At 40.4% G+C, this 25,065-nt stretch overlaps 1 long non-coding RNA gene across 1 annotated transcript in view; it reads left to right on the top strand.

The window, feature by feature from the left end:
• The first annotated feature begins 16,600 nt into the window (after positions 1–16,600).
• The window catches only part of LOC114548139 (uncharacterized), a 109,472-nt gene continuing 101,007 nt past the window's right edge, over positions 16,601–25,065 (top strand). The window contains exon 1 of the long non-coding RNA XR_003691324.1: positions 16,601–17,076. This is a non-coding gene — a long non-coding RNA (uncharacterized LOC114548139). The remainder of the gene's footprint in view (positions 17,077–25,065) is intronic.

The raw sequence follows: 25,065 nt of genomic DNA on the forward strand, positions 1-25,065 counted from the left end.
TTTTGCGCTGCACAATAAATGGAAAAGGGACATGTGGCGCACACACACACTTAGCCTCAGTGTGTGAGACGGAGAAATAAAGAGAGCACACATAAGTGGGTATCCTGTCAGGAGAGGATTTACAGAGGAATAGGAACGAGTGTGTAATTGGCCTATTACTTTGCAGCCATCAGATCTCAGCTGCACATCGTTGAGACATGATGATGAACAGGCATCTCCCATAAACCCTGACTTGTATTGTGTTCGCACCATTAAAATGGCAGAACCGAATAAATGTTTGTTCTCCTAACCGTCTGGACAAGCCCAGCTCAGAGAAGCAGCTTGATTTCATCCCTAAATCTTGCGGTCTAGCCACACTCAATTTCTCCATGTATACTCGTCCACGTGTTGCTTGCCGATGTTCAGGCTCGGTGAATGTTCCTGATGTGATAAGCTAAACTTCGTGGTCAAACAGCGGGTTTGACAGCTGCGTGGGCATAAACATACAGTACAGTGGCAAACATTCGAACACAAATAGATTCTCATGTCAAAATCAATTCACACAGTTTGGCAATCATTTCTCCATTTGACACACGCTGTGTAATTACTGCTGCTCTCAGATGCAAATCGATTGTTGTGAATAAAGGGCTGTTATATGAAAATTGTATGTAATGATACTTGGTGTATAGATACATCATTATCATCGTGTCATTATGACTGGATTTTAGTTGGAGAAATATGCTGGCTAATTAATGATGGGCCCTATCAACATTCCTTCATTTAAGGTCCACCTTGTGTAGACCTCCTACAGGGCTTCTATCACTGCAGTAATGATTTCTCTCTGGTAAAGGTTCACACCTCAGGCCTCTTGCGCCACACTCACAGAGTGTCTTATTTTACCACTGGGATTCCTCCTTAAATGCCACTTAAAGTTCCTAGCTAAGTGTTTCCTCTAAAGATCTACAAAGAGCAAGTTTTACTTAGAAATAGGCTAAAAAAAAAACCCCAGCTGGTCTTTATTAGTGGCCCAAACCACCATTTTGGTGTTATTGGATTGTTTCAATTTGACTTTTTGGGCTCATTGGATCGTTGTTTACCCCTCTGCATCAAAATACCCTCTCAAATGAAACTTTTTTTAGGAGTTCATTGTTGTGTTTTTTCCAAAACGCAGTACTGGACTGCCTCTCACATCCCACAGACTTAGGATCTGATTTGAGTGCTGAACTCATTAAATGTATGCTTTTTCAATTGATTCATCTGAAAAACATAAATTACAGTTCACCGATCCCATTTAACCAACACTGATTACCAAAACACAGGAAATAAATACCCACAAAATAAAATCATGGTTAAAAACATTAAACTGTATTCCATAATAAAACTGTAAGAACCATCCAAACAAAAACATAAAAGTAAACTAAGAAAAATCTCAGTTTATGATCTCTTTACTAAGTTTTGTTTTGATTCTTAGAGTATGGACTTAGTTCCTCTCTTCCAGTTTGGAGCTACTTTAAACCTAAAAAAGGATATTTCATATTTCATGAATATGCCCTCAATTCAAAAATGTAACTTGATTGCAGTGTCAACTCAAATCAGAATCTCATTTTGCCTATTTACAGATAAAGCAGATATGGAGCAACATTAGTATTCATTTGGATTTGCATTTATAATTTAATTTATAATACTTTTAATCGATCCCGCCTTAGAGCCTTTTCACCGAAAACAGTTGTCTAAAATGACACCGATTAGACGAAATCAATCAGTAAAGTTGCAGCCGGCCAACCAAAACAACGAGCTGAAAGTAGAGCTGAGAGGAACCGCAGGGGTGAGTAATAATTCTCAGTAGGTTTGTCACTTACAAGCGACCCTTGTCACATTTGATTCATTGTCTTTATAAAACTATAGATTATAGCTGCTTTTAAGTTCTAGTACAATATATAAAACTCTGGTGATTGCATAGAAAACGGGGTCACTGCGTAGATTATGCTTCTGTCTGAGTGTGCATGTGTTGTGTAACTGATTTTAGAAAACTTCTACATCTTCCTGTCACACTGGGTCTCGCTAATCACCGCTAAACAAGGTACGCCTCCACGATGGAATGAGGCTCTTGTCGCTGTGCGTTTTCAAAGAGTTCCCCTCACGACCGGCCATATCCATTTGAATTTTGCTCCACAGGGATTTTGCCTCCCTCAGTTCTTCCCCACCACTGCAAAACCAGAGAAAATCAGTCTTTGCCGGTGCTGAGCCCCAGCCATAATGAGATTTGAGGGACATCAAAGTGCCTCTCCTTTGAGGAGGAAAAATAGATCGGATGAATAATGGGCCTGAAATGCAAATGTCCCACTGCGATGATTAACATGAGACGGCTTCCTCAGGACCACTGCACAATGGGGTGAGGCAGGTTCGGACAGCTGAGAAGTTTGGCAAAAATAGTTAGTGGATATTTTCCAAAGATAAGCTGTTTGTGTCTAAATCCAGATATAAATCATGTTGTGATAAAAGGATACGGGGCGGGCTCCGGTTGGAAAAGTGGCACCCACAGGTACAACTATGAAACCGTTAGAGAACAAGACCAAGACAAACACGCATTAAACCATAAACCAAATCCAACAACTAGATAATTAAACAAATGAGTCTACAAGACTAAAGGCTTATTATTCTTGTCAGCAAAGTTTGAGATTAACCTCTCGGCTTTTCAGTCTCATAATGATGACTCCTGTTCAACCTTAGGTCTGTTTCCATGCTAGGGGGGATACAATTGGGGCATTTTGTTGAAATACTACAGAATAAGAAGTGCTGTAGTTTAGTGGACACAACTAGCCTGACAAGCCAGACTCACATCAAGATGTTGGGTCTGGGAACTCACCATTGGCAGGGCTCAATGCGAGGGGCGGGATAAATGGTTGTCTTTCAAATTCCCTCTGCATGCAATAGGATAGCACTACAACCAACCAGAGCAACGAAGAAGGTAGCAAAGCTAGTTGATAGATTAAACTTTTGCCGTATCCGGTCAGCATACCTCCAAACACATCTTCCTTTTTTAAGAATGATTTCTGTTTGGTTTTTCCAGCTCGCAAGTCAACGGAGAGTGCCTAGACTCCCCGTGCTGCAAATTAAATTTGCTGCCACTAGGGTGTGTCTAGATTTCTAGGGTAGGGCACAACAGTAACCCATCAAAATATTTAGCACGAGGAAAACATGGATGTAGACTATCCCACTAGGGTTATTTCTAACTAATGTACTACTGTAGTGATTTTACTTTACAGTCTGCAATGTTTCTAACTCATATTTTTCGTCTCGTTAAGGAGGTTATGTTTCGATTTGGTTTGTCCGTTGGTATGTCTGTCTGTCTGTCAGCAGGATAATGGAAAAACTACTGGCCCGATTATCATTAAACTTGGTGGGAAGGTGTACCATAGGCAATGTTTCCCCTAGGTTTTTGGAAGACTTAAGTGCACTCATTAGGTGGGGGGTTTAGGGGTCCTCCCTCAAGAAAATATTACGTTTTTTAATTTAAAAAATTTCACATCATTTTGGACCATTATTAATACCATATCTGTGTCAAAGCTCAAGCAGATGATAAATAGATAACACTTAAAAAGCTTGAAGAAAAAACTTGCTAAAGAAGCCCACTGAGGACAAACTACAATTATTAGATCTGAAAAGTCTTTTAGTGACATTCATTCGGATTCGGTGGTGCCCAAAATGGCTTCGGTGCTGTGCCTTAGCCTTAGGAAACCCCTGCCATAGGCCAAGGAAGAACCCAATACATTTTGGAGCAGATTCAAATCACGAGCCGGATACAAGAATAGTTTTTCACTTTGGTTAACATTGCGAGATAGCGCATTTGGTGCTGCATTCATAAGGTGTCAATTGAAAAATTTGTTCCAGACTGCAAGAATTCACACTGCGTTAGCATTGTGAGATTGGTGGAGGTCTGCGCTCACTCAGAGCCCTCCTAGTAATTACTGTAGTTTGCTATATGGCTTCAGGAGAGGAGTCTTTTCTTTCACACAATACATTTGCCTACACACAAACTTACATTTCAATAACCTGAATGACCGTATAAGAGATTGCACCTCTTTGTGTAAGTAATGGGACATTTCCTCATAGCAGTATTAATGAAGATTTTAGAAGCAGATCTGTTAGGTCTATACAGGTATTACTTGTGTGAAGTTTTGTTATCTAGAAAGAATAGCCCTAATTAGGGATAGACCGATATGGATTTTTTTTTAGTGCCGATACCGCTTTTGCTCCCTCAATTTACATCCTAAAAATGTAAACTCTGCCACACTGGATTTGTTTTCGGAATCTGCTCTGCCATTTCTTCAAAAATAATAAACAAAAACACAGATCAGTGTCACTTCTGCAATCCTCTTACATTCATATCACCCAAATGATGTGTGCAAAGTGCATCATATGGATGGGTGCACTGCATATGGTTAATAACTGTGCAAGGGTAAAAGGCTTTCATCAACATCTACAACACAGCCTTGATGACACATTGCTTGCTGATTTATAAGACATATATATATATATATTATAAGACATATATAATCAGGTCATCACAAATTGTCCTTTGTCAACACATTTAAATAATTTTCGAAAACCATAAACCTGAAAAGTAGATTGATTTGTAATTTAAAACTGCCAGCACTCTGCTAGAAAATCGCTTTAAAATCGGTCTATCACTAGCACTAATCTTATTTTAAGTCATTTGATCTTGTTGTAAGACGTCTGGTGGTAGCTGAGCATCCTGACTTAAGAAATCTTATCAAGTGAAAATCACCTGCACTGGCAGTCAGTCAGTGCTTATTTCAAGCTAAAACAAAGTGTTTTCACTTAAATCTGATAGGTCGTGTTATGTCCCAAAATGATTTTTTACAGTGTGAGAAGTAAATTTAGAGTATGGTGCAGTATGAGGCAATGCTGTCTGAAGGTGAGTCTGGAGAGTGGTCCAGGGGGTTAAATCACTTGGCCTCCTTTACACTTCTGATCTCAGGAAGCTCGGTCTGTTGTTTAGAGCAGCAAAGTGAGGAGGAAAAAAAATGTCCAGATGTTCTTCCCTCAAACCTCCAAATACAACACTAAAGGAAGGGCACAGAATCAGTAACTGATTTTTTTTATTAGTGAGATGAAAAGGTAGCCTGGGTAAACCCTGACGAACTTCCGGCAAATTTGAGATTTGCTCTGCAAGTCAGTCTGGCGAAGAACCCATTCAAACCCATTTCCAATGTCTTCAAAATTGAGGCACCAATCACAACCGCTGAGGCGGGCTTTACGCGACGAGGATAGCGCAGCGACGGCGAGCAGCTTTTTGTTTACATTCAACATGACGGCTACCGAAGCCGTGCTTCACGTGCTCGGCGACCCGCAGGTCAGTGTGACATATGCCGATTTCATGCAGGTCAATACTACAATTAACTGACAACATAAGTTATACGAGTTACAGTTCTCTTCTCAAGGACGCACGCACACACGGACTCTGTCTCTTTTTCCTTTCTCTCAACTTATCCGCCGTGTGTGTGTGCGTACCCGCTTGCGGTGTGAAGCGTGTGTCCGCGCTATTCTTGCACAGGGAACCTCGTGAATTAACCTGCAACATGTCAGCTGTTTGGAAATTCTTCAGCGTGTGTGCAGAAGATAACAAGTTTGCAATATGCAACACCTGCAAGGAAAACGTAGGGCGTGGAGGGACCACGCCAAAAACCAGAATCAAATTTCTTTTAGTTGGATATTGGATGTGAAAAGCGTCACCCGGACCGTTGGTCTGATTGGTTGAAGGACTATCCAATTGCGTCCAGAGGCATTTGAGTCGCATCCGTTGGTGACGCCCCTTTGGAAATGAACTGTCAATGAAGCTTTCCCAGACCCACTCTCGGTTCCAACTGAGAAGGGTCTGGTGTCAGCCAGGTTAATGAAAAGGCCAAGGGGCTGGTAAAAACCAACCTTTTTTTTCTGAGTGGAGACCACAAACTGCTGCAGATGCATTTTGTTTCAGAGCACCTACTTGGTACTCGCTGCATGGCAATGATGACAAGATGTCAGAGACGACGAGACATGAAAATCTGTTTTGGAATGGATGAATGATGGAAGAATTTATAATGGGTCATGGTTTCAAATGACTAGCCCCTCATTGCATTTTGGCAGTTTGAATAGTGTTACACAGCAAAGATGCTTGAATCTACAAAGACATGTTGAAATGAACAACAAAGGGTGTTTCAGTTACATGATTTGTTTTGTCTGTTGAGGGTTTACAGTAGGTCTGAACTGTACACATTAGGGGTTATGTTATTTCCTCCTGTGTAATGACTTTTTGTTTAAGGAGAGGAAAAAACAGGTCTCTTCTCCAGCAGTATGTGTGCCTAATCATCTGAAACCACTGCTGTGGAAATAAATGGAACCTTACATAATAAGAATGGTAAATGGGCTGGAATCTGTTTAGCGCTTTTCTACCTTACCGGATATAGCGCTTAACAGTTCGCCTCTTATTCAACCATTCACACACAGATGGATGGATGGATGGATGGATGGATAGATAGATCCTTTATTCATCCCGAGGGAAATTGTAGGCATCCAGTAGCTTAGACAACCATAACCCAACAAACACACACACACACACATATATCTCACACATACATAAAAATCACTCACAGAAATTTAAAGAGTTAAAGCTGCTATGGTAGACTGTGTGCAATGGCGGATTGAACCGTGCAATAGCTTATTATTAAATATCAACTATGAATATGAAAAGACAAGAATGTAAAAGTAATAGAATTGCTTGACAAACAAAAGAAATAATATACATTAAGAAGTATATATAACAGGGAATAAGTTGTAAGATGTAGAGTCCAGATTGTGTAGGAGGGCTAATATAGCCTATAAGACAGTCAGGGGTACAGCAGAGAAAGTGATAAATGGTAGGGGGCTGAGAGAGGCAGGCTCATGCTGAAAAGTCCATTTCTCCCCTCCCCATTTGTGTGGTTTTGAAGAGTTGGATGGCCCTGGGGACAAAGGACCTCCTCAACCTCTCTGTTGAGCATGACAGTGACAGAAGTCTGCATTCTACCTTTTGAGCCACAGCCGGCCTAAATACATTATTTTAAAGAAACAAATTGTGCTCCATAACACCGCCAGACTGAAATCATTTGAAGTATTTACTTTTTATGAGCCCGCTGTGGTGTCCCATCAAAAAAAACAAACTCAAGGTTTACTGTTTTGCTGTGGTGAGTACAAATTAATTCTGAGTGCTTCTTAAGATCTCATGAATATTCTGTGGGCAAAGTGTTAACTTCCCTCTGAAGTTGAGAAATTGACAAACTGAGAAAATTCTAATTTGTTAATTAAAGGCCCAGTGTGTAGGATTAAGAGGGATCTGTTGGCAGAAATTGAATATAACATGCATAATTATCTAACCTGCATAATTATGTTTTCATTAGTGTATAATGAACTGAAACTAAGAATCGTTGTTTCTTTAGCTTTGAATGTCCATGTTGTACCACCATGTTTCCACGGTTGCCCAGAATTCAATCAGGAGAGACTTTGTTGCAGATATGCAAAGATTTATTGAACATATACATAATATAAAATCTACAGCGTATTAGACTCCATCGTATACAATAATTCTTAAAGGGGTAGAGACATATCCCCGCCCCGATGGAGCCTAGATGGTGGAGAAGGAACCCGAAGACTGAACGAAGGAGTTAGCCGCCAGAAAGGAGACTCAGGGCGCCGTGGTTAACGATGACCAGAGGTGGAAGGGGAGGAGGAGGGTTGCACATTTTGCCTGAAAAGACAGCTGACAGCACGGAGAAGACATTTAAAGCAGGATGTCATGCTGAGATTGGATCATGAACTTCGTGGCCAATTCTGGTTGGATACTGAAAGTGTACTCTTCTAAACTGCTGAATAGTTTTAGGAAGAGAGCGTTGATTAGAAGTCTTTCTGAAGGAATTTGCGCTGAGCTTCATTGGACAAACCAAACAGCGGCCCTAGAGAGAACAGCGACTCCTTTCACGTTTTTACGTTACCTTAAGGCCCCCACTTGGAAAGGGAAGGGTGAGGGGTATTCAGTTGGTCGCAATCTGCAATCTCACCGCTTGACGCCACAAAGTCCTACATGCTGCTCTTTTGATTCTACAACAAACACTCCATGAGCAGCAACTTTGTCAGAAATACAACAGACAAAATATGCTTGCAGAGCAGCCAAATAAACTCATGATTCATTTTTATTTGAATAGGGACAGATGCTTAGACATATCTCAATTGCAACAAATCTCCAATGTACAGCATCACAGCATATTGCTAATTTCCAGTGCCTGTCCCTAGAAGGGCTTTTAAACAGTCACAAAAACAAACATTAAACATTGCCACAGTAAAATACATAAAGCAACTTAAACATACTAGACATCTACATCTGTAGTACCACCCCACACCCCCCGCGCCCATACACCACCCCACGCCGTCCCACCCCTATATTTGTTTTAATAAAGAAGTCAAAAATGATTGCCACCGTGATTTGATTTAATGTTACTCACGGCGTAGGAGTAATCTTCCACACACCAGCAGGCCAGTCAAGTTTTGTTACAGTACTGAGGAGTTGGAGCTGCAACTCTTTAACAGATCTTCTTCTTGTTAACACTGCAATATTTATTTAAATAGATATATATTTTATTTAAAAAAATGCAGAAAATGATCATTTTGTTTTGAAGATGATTGCAGATAGTGCTAACCTCCATGACAAATATATACTTTTGTTTTCCTACCTGGAAAATAAATTCCAATTTATCAAATTTTTCAACACTACTTCAACAACAAACGTGTCCCAGCCGTGTGCATCACTTTTAGCTGTCCCCTAGAAACAGTTTCCATTGTCGTCTGAGATACTTGCAGTGTTTCTGTATTTGGTTGTGTTTTTTTTTTTTTCTATTTGGAGCTAAGTGTTGTCAAATCGGTGAAGATGTTTTCTTAATTTGCTAGTGTTTTGTCTATTTGCATGTGTTTTGTTGTTGCAGTGCATTATGCTCTCGGCGCCACCGTAATATTGCCTATATCTTCATTAGATCTTAATTAGAATGAATTCATTCATTCAAAACGAGGCCAAAAGCCTCGACAACTTGAAAAAAAAAGAGAACCATAGAACAACATGTTCACTTCAATCAACAGAGAACTTTATCATGGGCTAGATTATGTACCGGTGCCATTAAGGCAGAGGATAAGCTGCAGATGGAGTGATCCATTATTCAGAGCAGAGCCTCTCTAGTATCAGTCTTTGACAGCCATTTGTTAGATTAACTCTCACTTTGTTGCATGCGGACAAAGGGGGTATCATGCTGGAAGACATATGGGCTAGTTGGAAAACATTACATGTCGGACTTTACACATAAAGCTGTTGAGATTTATTTAAATGGTGGATGCTGCTAGGGTTCCACGTTGATATTCAAAACATTATTCTCTGGGAGGATCTGCTGGCAAATGTCACAGGTGCAGCCTGCCATTAATTTTAGGTTTCACTTGTGTTGTTGTACCAAGAAAGCAGCAAACAATCAGTGTATGCATCAAGAATGTGAGTGCAAAGGTGCAGGAAATGAAAGTAAATTGAGGGCAGAAGACTAGGGTCACCAATGACTAGAGCTGGACAATTAATCGAAAATGTATCGACATTGAAATTCCGAAGATGTTATCGATGTATTTTTCCCATGACGATCATTTTTATAAAGCTAAAATGTGACTTTTTTTTCACTAGACATTTTCATTTTTAAGCAGTGTGTGCTTTAATTTCAATTTTATACATTTTCAATAAATAGCCATAACAGTTCCCGCTTTGTATGTTTCCTTGAATTATTTTAAAATCACAAAAATAAGGACTTCTGAATTAGAAAAAAATACCTCACCTTCAATATTTGAGCCTATTTCCAGTACAACCCTTGGCAATAAACTATGAGGACAAAAAAAATTTAATTATCGTTATCGAGGTTAAAATGTGATTTTGATTTTAGGTCATATGGTGCAGCCGTACCAATGACCACTCCAAACCTTCGGTGTTGATTTTGATTTGACCTTTCAGTTATTGGTTTTCAGAGGTCAATCTGTTATGCATTTATTTTTTTATGTTTTATTTGAAATATGTTCTATTGAATTTGAACAAGGTTAATACAAAAAAAATACACCCACCCACCCTCTCACCCACAGGGTTACAAACGTATGAAATACCTCCATTCCACAGACGACATTATTGTACCTATTATTATAAACAATCAATAAGTAAGATAAATGGACACAATATATGTATATAACACAGAAAAAGAACAAAGAAGGAAAGCTGCATTTTTAATGCATGAATAAATAAATAAAAGGTAAATAATATGGGGGGTGGGGGGTGGTGGTGTTCACTCTTTTGCTATAGTAAAATTGTATTTATTGTTTTTGAGCTGGATTTTCCATTTGGAAGTTGTAATAAAAATGTTAATGAATCAGCACACTCAGCTCCACTAGCACACTCTGCTCACAGTCCTCAAAAACAGAAATCATTGTAAGTCTGATCAGAGTGCTGCAATTACGTCCTAAATGATGAAAAACAACAACAACGACAACAACTGAGAATGGTCCTGCACGTTGCTTCGGTCCATCAGTGTGATTTTACAAGCTTAACTGTGCATTAAAGAATTCTCATGAACTAATAAAAACATTGATAATCTAAGTATGATGAAAATAATGATGCACATGTAAAAGAGGCTATGCAGAATGAATTCCTTAAGTGAGCTCCTGTAGAAATGCAGGGCTCCGCAGTGCTGCTGTAGGATAAGAGCTAAAGGAAATGTAAGGGTTAATCCAGTTCAAACACAGATTGCGATTTCCCATGATCTAATCCAGTGTTTAAATCCTGCTACTAAAGGGAAGAAAAGCTCTTAGAACATGCATACTATCAAATATAACCCTTGAAATACAATGGGAAAAAAAACAGGGTTAGGATTAATGCCAAGTTTGAACTTGTATGTATAAGCAAATGCCAAGGCTGTTCAATTCATTTTTATTTGTGTCAAATCATAACCGACATTACCGCAGGACACTTTAGAGTAGGTCTAGACGCACTCTATAATGTATAATATAAATCTATAATCTGGAATGTTTTTGGGACATTTTGCAAACTAAAAGTGTCCTTTAGATGTAAATGGTAGGATATTAAAGGTTTAAGGCATTGCGTGTGTGTGTCTGCATGTGTTCAGTGATTTTTGGCCTGGTATTTGTGTTTTTACAGCCTGACGTGAATTTATATCCCTCCCAAAAGAGGAATAGTGTATTTACATGTTTCATTCCAAGAAAAATACACCACGAAAACAATGACCATTGACAGTATATACACTTCCATAAATGGCGGGCTAACACGCAACACAAGGCTAATTAATAGCAAAGGAGAAAAAACATCTTTGTTACCAAATTACAAGATGTTTTTAGCACCTTTGCACCAAATATACTGTGCCAATCTAACAAATCTAAAATAACAACAAATACCAATTCAAGATATCTAGTACTATGAGACTGCAGCAACACTGAAGACAGATCTGACTGTGCCAATAGTCCACTTTGACCAAATCTTAATTTAGTGGCTTCAGTAATGACGCTAATTGTTAAACCCAAAATAAAGCCTCAAAAGTCCCAGATGCTACTCGCCTATTGTTCTACAGTCTGTGGTGGGAATATATTCATATAAAAGAGCTATTATCCATCTGTCCATCCTTGCACTCCTTAACGTATCTACGCTACTGCCAAATCTCTGTGGGAATAACGTTCACTTGGACGATTCTGCAGTTTACGATTTATGTCCAAGCGCCAACACTCAATGCCATGTGGGAAGTAGAGTGACATTTATAAAACACAGCCAAAAGGGTTATGGGTGGGTGTTTAATTAATGTGCTTGATTCAACATAAGGCCGGGGTTTGTGTTGGCTTGTTTTTTTGAAAATCAGTATAACCATAAAGGTGATCTAGTGATCTGTGATGTTCTAGTTACCTAAATTTGAATGATAGGTTCAGATCTTTAGTCCTATACTGTATGTTGGTAGGAAGTTCATGGTTCAGACAGACAATGTATCCTGATGACTTTGGTGATCCTGCGTAACCATGAGGTTGACATTTTTGGTGCATAGTGAAATATCGTGACACTTTTTCGAATTGGATGGTTTGCATTCCCCAAAGGATGAATTGCGATAACTTAAAGAGATCCCCTGACCTTTCAGGTTGAATTTTGCTTTGGTTTATGACCAAACATCTGCGAACCCAATGACATTCCCATTAGCTTCAGCTGTACTTTATCTTTAGTGCTGATTAGCAAATTCTAACATGCTAAAATGGATGAACTAAGCTGGTGACCATAAACATGATAACTGTTAGCTGCCAGTGTTAACAAGTTAGCATGCTGAGGTTAGCATTTAGCTCGAAGTATTGCTGTGCCTTAGATTAGATTCAACTTTGTCATTGTGCAGAGTACAAAGACAATGAAAGTTGTCGCAGTTTTTGTCCAACCAGAAGTGCAAAAAAAGCAAAAAAGTGCAAGGTGATATACAAGTATAGACAGGTGGTGCATAGGCAGGACAAGAAATATATTGCAGTGTTATAAGCAGAATAAATATGGCTATGTAATATGAACAGTGTATGAACAACATGTACAGATATGTGCAATGTAGTAGCAGTGACATTATGATAGTAGTAAGAATAATATAGATATATGCAGTGTATTAACAGAATATATAATAAGCACACAGACTTGTAGAGCTCATAGAGCCTTGGAAGATACCCACTTGATTTTTCCTAACTCATTCTGCCGAAGCCTTATATAAGCTTCAGCTGAATTTAAGAACACATTTTCTCACAGAATGAGGAACTGGATTTTGTAGTCGCTCATGGAAGAGAGCGCTTTAAGGCTAGCAGAGGGTGTAATTTCCTCTTTCATTGTACATATGACATGTGAGTACTGAATTAGCATAGACTTGAAATAAATCAAATAGCTTACTGTAGTTTTCACATGCGTGTATTGTAGGAACAATTAATAGACGCATTTTTGCAATAAACGTTCAAATTCGATGTACCGTCAGGTAATGCCTATAGGATTTTCAAATGACTGATTTAAAAAGACGTGGGAGGCCACAGACATGATGACAGATTTAACCGATTTTTTTATATTTTAAAAGTAAGAATGCACACACAATTCAGTCAAGACACAGGACCACACACTTGGCATTCTCCTAAATAATTTCAGAGAGGCAATCACAGAAAAAAGAGGTGAGTTGGAAATAAAGTTCTGTCTGCGCTATTGGCAGCCATCTTACTGTTTTACACAAGTAATGTACGCGACATCTGGTTGGTGACCCTTCCCGGGCAGCTCACTCTCATTAGGTATTGCAGGGGTCTGCTTGATATCCCATCGCCGGTCCTTTCACACTACAGGGAAGACTCAGATCCAGTTGGTAATATTAAGATGTCTGTAAACTAGGGCTGCAAATAACAATTCATTTTATTGAAGTTTCATTTGTCGATTATTTTCTCGGATTAATCGATTATTTGTTTGGTCTATAAAATGTCAGAAAATGGTAAAAAAATGTCAGTGTTTCCTAAAGCCCAAAATGACTTCCTCAAATGTCTTGTTTTGTCCACAAATCAAAGATATTAATTTTACGTACTGTCACAGAAGTGAAGAAACTAGAAAATATTCCCATTTAAGAAGCTAGAATCTGAGAATTAGTATAAAACGATTATCAAAATAGTTGGCGATTCATTTAATAGTTGACAACCTAGCCATTAATCGTTGCAGCTCTACTGTAAACCCCTCACACTACAGGATCTTTTGGCCAGATGATATGTACAGACAACCCTCAAAATGGGGACACCCCTGCGATTGTTGGGAAGGGGCGAATTGGACCCAAAATCTACCCAGTTATCCTCTAGTGTGGAGCCAGAATGCATGAGTCGCATGCTGGGAGATGTAGTCCCTCCTGCTTGTCATGAATCTAACCAGAAAATCTCCTCTGAAGATCTGTAATGTATTCTTGCAATCTGAAAACCATATGGGAAACTTGGCAATTGGTTTCCGTCAGTAATGGGCATCTTTTGAAGTTGTCACAGCAGCTGAAACAGATCCACCACGCATGTGACGGCCACTTTAAAGGGGGAACAGAAACCAACACAATTAAATGCAGAGTTAAGTTATTAGCATGTGACAGTTCTCATTAACGTTGTTTATTTATGAGTCAGTGGATGAAAATTATGTTGTTCTGCTTTGGTCGATAGAAGACACTCTTCCTGAAAGTGGGTATGAAACCACGAATGACACCAACATGTAATCAAATAGCATTTCCCTGTATGATGACTCACACACACACACACACACACACACACACACACACACACACAGAAAAACAGGAATCTTTAATGTGTGTGCTGCAGTAGACTTATATTCTGCACCAGCAGCCCCCCTCCCTTATGCAATTGAAAACCATCAAACGTAAATGTCACACTACTCACTTCTGGCCATTCAATGTAAGAAGATTGTACCTCTCTCACAGCTGGTGATTTCCAACGTTTTGTCTGGTAGATTAGTCGGACAGAAATATCTGACTGTTTGGAGGCTACAGTCGCAATACATTGGCTCAGCACGGAGGTTCTTCCAAGACTGAAGAGAGGAAGGAGAAATCTTTTGAAACAGCTGAAACCGTGCCATTGATATTTATTTCATATGCCCTGCCTGCACTACGTTTTTAAGTTGGACTTCACTTGGAGAAAGATGTGACGGTATGAATAAAAAAAGTGGCGACGTTACCAGATGTAAAGCGGTTCCATGGCTGCATTGATCATGATGTCAGGATCCTAGGTGTTCTCAGATTGCTGTTGTCAGCGTGCGGCCTATTTGAGGCAGTTATGATCATTTCTGTTTGTCCAACTGCTATTTTGATCAAAATAAGTGGAGTCTTTAAAGGTCCCATGCCATGGTGCTCTTTGGATGCTTTTATATAGACCTTAGTGGTCCCCTAATACTGTATCTGAAGTCTCTTTTATATAGACCTTAGTGGTCCCCTAATACTGTATCTGAAGTCTCTTTTATAGACCTTAGTGGTCCCCTAATACTGTATCTGAAGTCTCTTTTATATAGACCTTAGTGGTCCCCTAATACTGTATCTGAAGTCTCTTTTATATAGACCTTAGTGGTCCCCTAATACTGTATCTGAAGTCTCTTTTATATAGACCTTAGTGGTCCCCTAATACTGTATCTGAAGTCTCTTTTATATAGACCTTAGTGGTCCCCTAATACTGTATCTGAACTTTCTTTCCCAAAATTCAGCCTTGGTGCAGAATTACAGCCACTAGAGCCAGTCCCACAATGAGCTTTCCTTAGGATGTGCCATTTCTGTGTCTGTAGCTATTGAGGAGGAGAAAGGGGGGGGGCAAGGTGGAGGGGGGGTGTGGCCTTGACCAACTGCCACTTTGCTCGTTTGAAAGCCATGATGTCTCTCTCTCTCTCTCATGGGTGGGCCAAATTCTCTGGGCGGGCAAAGCAGAGAAAGGGGAGGTAACCTTGCTCCCTATGACATCATAAGGAGAAGATTCCGGATTGGCCCTTCTGAGCTTTCATTTTCTCAAAGGCAGAGCAGGATACCCAGGGCTCGGTTTACACCTATCACCATTTCTAGCCACTGGGGGCCCATAGGCAGGCTGGGGGAACACATATTAATGTTAAAAAACCTCATAAAGTGAAAATGTCATGCCATGGGACCTTTTTAATATTCTGTCTTCACGTCTCTCTTGTAAATCCTTCTCTCTAAGTGAAGGATTTACAGCAAGGGATTATTGAAAAAAAAAAAAGCTTATTTAGAGTGATTACACCGATCCCTGATCTGCTCTGCTTGTTTTTCTGTGATAACAACCACCAGGCTGCAAAACCAATACTATATGCTGGCACCAAATATAGAGTGAAATGTATGAATATTGGGGCTGAAGGTAATGATTATTTTCATTGTTTGATTGAGTCATCTTTTTATTCTGGATTGTTTGCTCTACAAACTTTCAATGTCTTCAAAAAAGCTGCTGTAACAATTGCCAACAGTTTGGGTAACTGATGAACTATTTAAGGCATTTATTAGGCAGAAATGCCAAACATTTGCTTGTTCTAGCTTCTCAAATAACAATTCCCTGCTTTTTCTCAGTTTTCGACCATTGTAAATGGTTACCTGTGGCCTACTGATGCTTAGTGTAGGCGGTACCTTGGGCTTGCACTATTTTCTGACATTTTTAGAGACTAAACAATTAACAGATTTATGAAAATAATTCAAGGTACAGAGATAAAAACAAAAAAGCAGAAACTCTCCACATTTTAGAAGCCGAAGAAGCTGTTTTTTCATTATTATCATTCATTTTATTTAGATATTTAGCCTATTTCAGTGACAGATAACAACAATAAGTCTTATTACCGTGTATTTACCACCCCAGTCGTGTCCCTTCACCAAATCCGTTTAATCTACCTACAAGGTGGACTAATTTCACCTTCCAACAGGGAGGAGGCGGAGGAGGAGGAGGAGGAGGGAGTTTAAGCGTATTGATGATGAAATCAATAAATGAGGAAAGCAGAGGCGATTCAAGGCAGGGGGATGTTCCGCATTTCACATGTCACCGGCCCAACATGTGTTTGTGCTTTACAGTGGTGGTCCTGTAGAGAGCGGTAGATAGTTTTAATAAGTGGTTACCCAGCCGAGCTCCCCTTACTGTACCGTACACAAGCGGAGGGAGGAGCGACCGTGTAGTATTTCTTTTTTGCTTCTTTCCCTCCTTTCGTTGCAGCCCATCCAAACGCTACTTGAAGGCATCATAAAAAAGGGGGAACAAACAACTAATTTTCACGCAAAAGCTTGGTAGGAAAGGAGGACAGGGATCGGTGTGATTTTTGGCAGTCCGAGCCGCAGCAGCTTAGCGGACGACTGGGCTTCGGAGTGAGCGGGACGTGTAGGCGCTGCACACCGGAGGAACTCTGCTGATTTTCTCCCGCTTTATTTCCGCCTAATGCCCAAATATCCAACCCGAACTGGTGTCCAGACCGCGTGGGGGTAACCGACGGTAAGTGTCGTCGCGTTCACAGCGTGGTGTGTGTGTGTACGTGTGTACGTGTGTGTGCGCAGTAGTTTGGCGGTGCTAGCTCCAGTAGCCTGGGCTGGTTTGACAGATCAGATCAGCAGCCAAGGTCCACACGTTGCACTGTACAGTAGGCAGGGTCTAACCTTGTTGGTCTGCAGCCCTTTTCCGCCACAATTGTTGACGTTTCCCTCTGGTTAGTTGTCAGTTAAACAATACTGCCGGATAGAACTCCTACAGCGGTCATGCAGCCTTTTTCTTTCAGTGTATTGTGCTTGTACTGTGTGCTGCCCACAGGCCCGAACTTGGATTCATGTGTACTGCACTCTAGCGCGCGCATGGTCCAATCATACATGTGCGCGCGCACACACACACACACACACACACACACACACACACAGAGCTATGATACACCCATCATACTTATTTGAATAATATTAGCAATTTTAAAGTGTTTGTAGTAGTACTATTGATCCAGTTCTTATGCAAGGCTGTAATGAAAAGGGAAACCCACCCAAAGTCAACTTGCATTTGCTCATCATTTTTAGGCTGGCATTCTAGGCTACATCTTTCTAAACCAAACTCAATGTGTGCAAGTTGGGCCATCAACATTCATATAAATCATGCATCTTTGGAAATGTAGTTTATCATTGTGTATAGTGGTATGTAGTTATTCTTTTGTTTGCTTCACAGTTATATTACTGACTTTCGTGTGACAAATGTCTTGTGCATTCCAAAATGTAAATGTTAGAGCGCATCGGTTGATAGGCAATCACAAATTGCCAATATCAGAACAAAGTGTTTTAGCGGCACAATGTGCACTGCATTAAAACTGTCTGGGCTGGGTATTAAATCACCACAGACGCTCTGAGTTGTACAACTGTGTGTGTGTGTGTGTGTGTGTGTGTGTGTGTGTGTGTGTGTGTGTGTGTGTGTGTGTGTGTGTTTCAGTCTGTTTTAGATAAGCATGCCGTCAAAGTACAGTACAACTTGATACAATAGAGTGTACTTTTTGCAACAAAAACAACATTGCCCAGGAAGTTGCCTTGACATGCCTGCACTGATTATGAAGGAACTGAAATGCTCAATATTGCCAAGAAACACTTTAATAAAAAACATAGATATCCCATAGACTAACTCTGGCTGACTGGTGACAAGTACGGACATTAAATCATTCATTCAGGCCATGTGAAATCCCCAGTGTAAATAATCTCAATGCAGCCTAATGCGTTTGCAGCTGTTTGTGTGTGAAGTCCCTCATCGCAACATTACAACGCTGTAATAATTAAATCACTCAATGTGACCACCCTGCCCAGAGCCTTTTATAGGGTCTTCATTCTCAGTCACATTCATTTTCACAGTAGTATCTTGCAATGTGCTGATAGAAAGTGACAGTCTAAGAGCTGTATGCTCTCGCAGTTGAATCCATCAAGCTGGCAACAGAAGCATTTCCTCTGGCACATTGAGACTTATTTTAAAAGTCGAGAGTGTACGGAATTTCCTATCAACATGGTAACCAGTGAAAAATATATATGTTCAATGTCTAAAAGATTAGACTTGAGATGTCTTTGCAAAGTTTTAAAAGGTTGTACTCTCATTTTCCAGTATGAATACTGTAAATCTGGCACAAAGCATCTTTTATACAACCTTTCTTAATCCTGACATTTTATAGAAATTAAACTAGAAACAACAGATTGTTAACATAACATTGTTAAACATTGTTTAAAAAAAAAAAATAGAATATAGAAGGATTCTCTTTATCCTACACACAACCGGACTAAAACGAAGCTAATTTATGTCCGATCCGCTGGTATGGCCCCAGATGCCCACTTTTCATTAATCATTAGCCATCCGTTTAAATCGCAATGTTCTCTCCCTGGGTTGATTATTATCCCTGGACAAATCCAGCAGTCAAGTATAAACATTTTCCCTACGGGTATGATTTTAAATAGACCAAGTGTGCTCTACAGAGAGGGCAAAAACCTGTGTAAACAAAGGTCCTCCATCAGAACCACATAGACAAACTCATAGGAACATTAAGGTGTTCTTTTCTCACACGCTGACACTTGATTCTTCCCTATTTTTCCTTTATTGTAAATAGTTTGGTAAGAGGGTTGTACACGAGAGAACACACAGAAGGTGTAGCCCTATGTGACCTGGTCTTCTCTTTCTCCTCTCTTCTTCTCTACTCTCCTCTTCCTGTTTGCTGGGGCTCCTTTAAGGGGCCTAGTGGGACTCTCTTTTTGTGACCCTGTTTCTGTCTGTATTTCTTCCTGGCCTCCTTGTTGATTTTCCTTCTCCTCCTCACCCCCCCTTTCTCTCCTAGTCTACTCCTATCCCCTCCTATTCCCCATGGTGGGGCAGCAGCGCTTAATGTTCGGAAACATAGAGCGTTCACTTATATAACCTTGGCTGTGCAGCTGATGTCCTGGTCTGTATCTGCTGTATAATGATGTCAGAGCTGTCTGGAGAGGCAGAGGGCATGCTGGGTAGGCCAATATGTCAAGAGCTATTCCTGAACTGAGTCTGGTGAGTGAGGCGATCCTGGGATTTGCCTCCCATTTCCTCCCTTTTTTGTCTCTCGTGATGACTTTGGAAGTTAAATGGAGATGCAGTTTGTTGTATTTGTCAGTGGTTATGAAGCATGTGCGAATGATTCGTCCCAGTGTAAGGAATGTCCTCAACATGGCAGTAATTGTCCTGGGGGAGCTGCTGCATTATTTGCCCGTATGCCCAGCTGAAAACCTCAAGAGATAACTACCCGGATTTAGATTTTTCTGGCATTTTCAACAGACTTATTGTACCTCTGACCCAGGTTAGCAACGGGGACATATCTGATTAGCAAAGGTTAGCATCACATCTTTTTCCTCCATATATGCACATCCTAGAGTAACATGCCTGTTATTGTCTTGCCTTTACGTTTTGCTTGATCCTCAGTTAACTGTTCCTCATCTAAAAAAAATCTGGGCCCCAAGGCGCTTTGCAAGCCGTATGGGTTTTCGACTATGACTAATTAGATTAAAGCACACACATATGAGGTATGAGTTATAGATAGTTTTATAGGATCTCTTCAGCTAGGGCGCGTGCAGCCAACCACAAGAAGTCATCTGATCATCATGGGGTTCTGCACTGCCACGGAGCTAATAGATTTTGTGGCAGTGTAAAGTATAGCTTGTGTTGTTCACCAACAAAGCCATCTTTATCAAAGTACGCTTGTACAGAAATATTTGATTTAGTTTACTTTTATCTGAGAAAATAAATTGGCCTCTTAATTCATAAAGAAATTGATAACATCAGACAAACATGAGGCGTCTTTGTTTGTATATACCTGTACATCATTATGTATACCAATTAACGTCCAAGCACTAATAAGACAATGACAACCTGTTGATTTGGGTAAGCTAGTCACCGCCTCAAGGCCATCTACTTCTCACAATTGTATTCTTGTTTCCACCAAATCCAGTTCTGATGGAAAGATACGGTATGTGCACCTTGTTGCTTGCAGCTGCTTTCAGTGCTTAATCTTCAACTGACATTTTTTTTATTTATTCAGGGAAGGTTCACTGAGAGGAAGCCTCTCTTTTGCACCCTGATCACATTCACACAGTTACACATTCATACCTGGAAGCTGCCCAGTACAACCACAATCTGATCTGCTGGCCACTGGAGCTGCTCCACTGGAGCGGTTGGGGTTAAGGGCCTTGCTCAAGGGCACCTCAGTGGTGGTAATGAGCGCTGCTCTTTTACTTTCCCCACCGCAATTTTGTCCTGTTGGTCTGAACCGACGACCTCCCGGTCACAAGCTCGCTTCTCTAACCTTTAGGCCACTATTGCCCCCATATCAGACAACTTGAACTGAGACACATTTCTTCCAGGACTGAAATGTCAACTAGAGCAAGACTGATACATATCGGCCCATTGGCCTTTAGCAGATATATGGGCATCAGTGTCTATGTTGGCTATTATGTAACAAGAAATGGAAGTACTGAAATCCCAAACTAGATTTGAGATCATTTAGAAACTGGTCACCATTAGATAGTTTGTTCGCCAGACAGCACTGACAAGTTGGTGTTTACACCACAGAATGCAAAGCTTTCTATGTATCTTGGTTACAATTCTTAATTGTTAAAAACTAATCCAAGGGATTAGAATCCGGAAATTACTATCAGCCTATATATATCGTTATCAGATTATTTATCTCCCAAATGCCTGTTAGTGTCAGTCGGGCTATAGCACTTTCATTTTAACTGCTGTCACCAAAATCCAAATCATTGCTTTACCCTGGTAATTAAATAGCAAAGAAGTGTGGCGTGAGCCATTATTATAAGGAAACGATAACAGATCAAACGTCATAGTGCCCATAGAATAATATACCCCTTTTGTGGCTCTCTTTCAGGTAAAAATAAGTTTAATATTACGGCTGTATCTCATGACTATTTTCATAATTGATCAATTCATCGTTTGGTCTATAAAATGTCAGAGAATTGTTCCCAGAGCTCAAGGTGACCACTTCATATAGGTTAACCTGTGCAGCCAACCGTAAGATGCTTGTTGTAGAACGCAAAAGCAGCAAAAATTGACATTTGAGAAGCTAGAACCAGTGAATGTCTGGCATTTTTGCAATTAAATTAAACCTTTTTTGTTGAATATCATCTGTCAGTTAATCATCTCCTCGTTTCAGCTCTAATAATAGGAAGTAATGTGTATCCTCTGTCTGTCTGCCATTAAGGAAATTCCATGCTGTTTCCTGCTGTAATATCTGGCACGCAGAGTAATGAGTGTGTCTTCACTGGCAATTCAATCCTCATTATCTGAGAAGAACGAGGCTAACCTTTCAGTGTGATGTCGTAGCGGGTTTGTGTTGCTTTCGGAGGCCCGTGAAGCGCCACTGCTGATAAGCATGCTGTCATGGTAAACACGACAAGAGATTATCAGTGCACTCTGCACTGTATTCAAACAGACCACTGGTGGTCCTGCTGTCTTCGAGATACTGTACCACCCCATCCTCCTAACACACAAACACATGGCATCAGATGTCAGCCAGCGTGCTCGAAGTCTGTGGCTGTTTCTCAGTGTTGTGTTTTTTTGTTGTTGTTGTTGGCCCCACCCTTTTGATTTTGTCTTAGTGGGTTAGGTTTCGCTTGATCCTTTAGTCGTTTTTTTTTTCTTCAGTTTCTGTTGAGCAGTGGTTTTCATGCAGATGGTTACCAAAGGCTCCCCCTTGACTTTTTTTCTTCTTCTCTGTGCTATTGAACCGTTGAAACTCTCTGCTGCTCTCTCTCTGTACGTGGCCCTGTCAGCCAGCCTGTGCTTCATCAGCTTCCAGATTACCAGGGAAAATAATAATTTATAAAAAAGCCTTTATTGGCCCGGTAAATTAGTGAGGCTGTTTTACACAGCTACACTTCTTTTTTTTTTATTATAAACACCAGTCAGCTTGGCCCTGCTTGGGTACAACTGGGGCCACACACAACTGGCTTTTCATCAACGGGAATAATTGGCAACGGGGCCCGTGAGGTTTATTTTTGCCAGGGTGAAGTGGAGCACTTTACGAGTCGCAGTCCATCCTGCTAGCACTGAACTGCTCTCACTCCCTCGTTGTGAGAGCTGCCTCAGTTCATGCAGTGGAATAGAAATTAAGTGATTAAGCATTTACAGACATATTAAACAACCAGTTCCCAAGACAATAAAGTGGCTACTTTTTTTCCCTCCTGCGTCATAAACACTGAGGCATTGTGGCATACGGAAGGATTCCCTTCATGTGGATTTGAGATTAAACTGGCAATAACAATTTCAGTGTCTGTGCCCCCTGGGCAGAAGATAATCAGTTTATAATCAGAGTTCCCAAGAGTAATCAATGTGTGTGTGATTATGAGTTTGTATGTGGGCATTAGAGACGAGATAATTTGAAATAAAAAAATTTAAGATTTGCTTTGAATTGCTAACTTTCTTGTTTTGGTAAATGCACTCTTAAATTATTTGTTGTATTCTGTATATACCTGTACATATGGTGCATACATACATACATACATACATACATACATACATACATACATACATACTAGGGCTGTAAGTAATGATTATTTTTTACTGTCAATTAATCAGCGGATTAATTTCTCAATTAATTGATTCATTGTTTAAAAGTTCCAATTCAAATTGGTTGTTTTGTCCAATCAAACAGTCCAAAACACCTAAATTGCCATTTTTAATGGAATAATACAGAGATAAGCAGAGAAATACTCAAAATTGAGAAGCTGGATTTTTCGCTTGAACAATTTGACTTAAACTGTTAGGATAATCCATTCAGCTCCATGGCACATTGTACAGTATTGTATATTTGGTGTGTGTGTGTGTGTGTGTGTGTGTGTGTGTGTGTGTGTGTGTGTGTGTGTGTGTGTGTGTGTGTGTGTGTGTGTGTGTGTGTGTGTGTGTGTGTGTGTGGTACACATCGTTTTACCCCAATCAACCACCTCCCAAAGGAAAAGGAAAGCACCATTGATGGCTTTAATGAGTAAGTCAATAGTGTTAAAATGCATGGGATAAGAGACAAAAGAACGAATCTGTTATACTTGGAAATTTTCCATTCTTCGACATACTACCTGCTGAGGCAATGAATAACTCTGAGCAAAGAAATGCTTACAAAAACCCACAATTAAGAAATTGGCCGAGACCTAAGTCCCGCTGGCTACTCTGCTCTTCAAACGTGCTGTATATAGGTCAGCATTTAATAAGTGTAACAATTTCATTCAGTGACCTTTTTTTAATATCCAATAGAGTGAGTTTAATGCTCCAACAAAGCCTCCACTGCTCAAAACACCTGCACTAGGAGCTGAATAAATGGTTGGCTAAGCAGGAGAAAGTTTGTAATCTGTCATTCTTGAGGAAATGTGGATGGACTTGTTCCATCGCCTGATGATTTGGCAAGCTTCTACAAAACTCTGCCTCTTGATCGTTGTATTTTTTTACTTTCTTTATGGGATTGGGGTTTAAGGCCACCACACACACCACCTACACCAACAGTACCTTTTCTAGGAAATAGCTGAGTAATTACAAGACCAAAATAAAGACCTTTTTGTTATACAGTTGTGCTTCAAAATAGAAACATGTAGGTTTTTAATAGGGTCATGGCTTTTCACTCCAGTGTGGAATTACAAGTGTCAGGAGTGAATGAGGCTGAAGTTGTTCTACAGCAGAAACCCCAACAGCTCAAGTACATGTACTCAAGTACTCCTCCATCAACACCACCCGTCATGTTCCAAATGGGTTCATTTGAATTTATTTACAACGGGACATTCATTTAATTAATAATCTATAGCTAACTGTTTCAGCCCTGACAAAACGTTTATTCGGTGGCGCGTTGAACACCCGGTTGTCTTTTTAATACTGCGAGTTTACATACACGTCGCTGCTGATGGTTAACAACTCGGACACGCCCACCAAGAGATAAAACACAGCTCAAAGCCCGTTGCCCACCGTCTCACACCGTTTCAAGGAAACATGTCATACAACCCGGAAACCAACCGTAACCGGTTTGAGATTGAACTTGCCCCTGAATATCGATTAGTGTTAGCTAACTATTTCAACTGTGTGTCTAATACTTTTGTAGCCTGGTTGACACCAGACCCTTCTCAGTTGTAACTGAGAGTGGGTCTGGGAAAGGTTCTTTGACGGACGCCGCTCAAATGCCTCTGGGCGCAATTGGATAGTCCTTCAACCAATCAGACCAACGATCCTGGTGACGCTGCGCTTCGGTAGCTGTCATGTTGAATGTAAACAAAAAGCTGTCGTCGTCGCGTAAATCCCGCCCCAACTGTTGTGATTGGTGTAAAGCCCGCCTCAGCCGTTGTGATTGGTGCCTCGATTTTGGGGACATTGGAAATGGGCTTGAATGGACTCTTTGCTAGACTGACTTGCAGAGCAAATCTCAAATTTGCCAGAAGTTCGTCAGGGTTCTCCCAGGCTAATACTTTTGGT

The sequence above is a fragment of the Perca flavescens genome, chromosome 21 (assembly GCF_004354835.1).
Source record: "Perca flavescens isolate YP-PL-M2 chromosome 21, PFLA_1.0, whole genome shotgun sequence".
Lineage (NCBI taxonomy): Eukaryota > Metazoa > Chordata > Actinopteri > Perciformes > Percidae > Perca > Perca flavescens.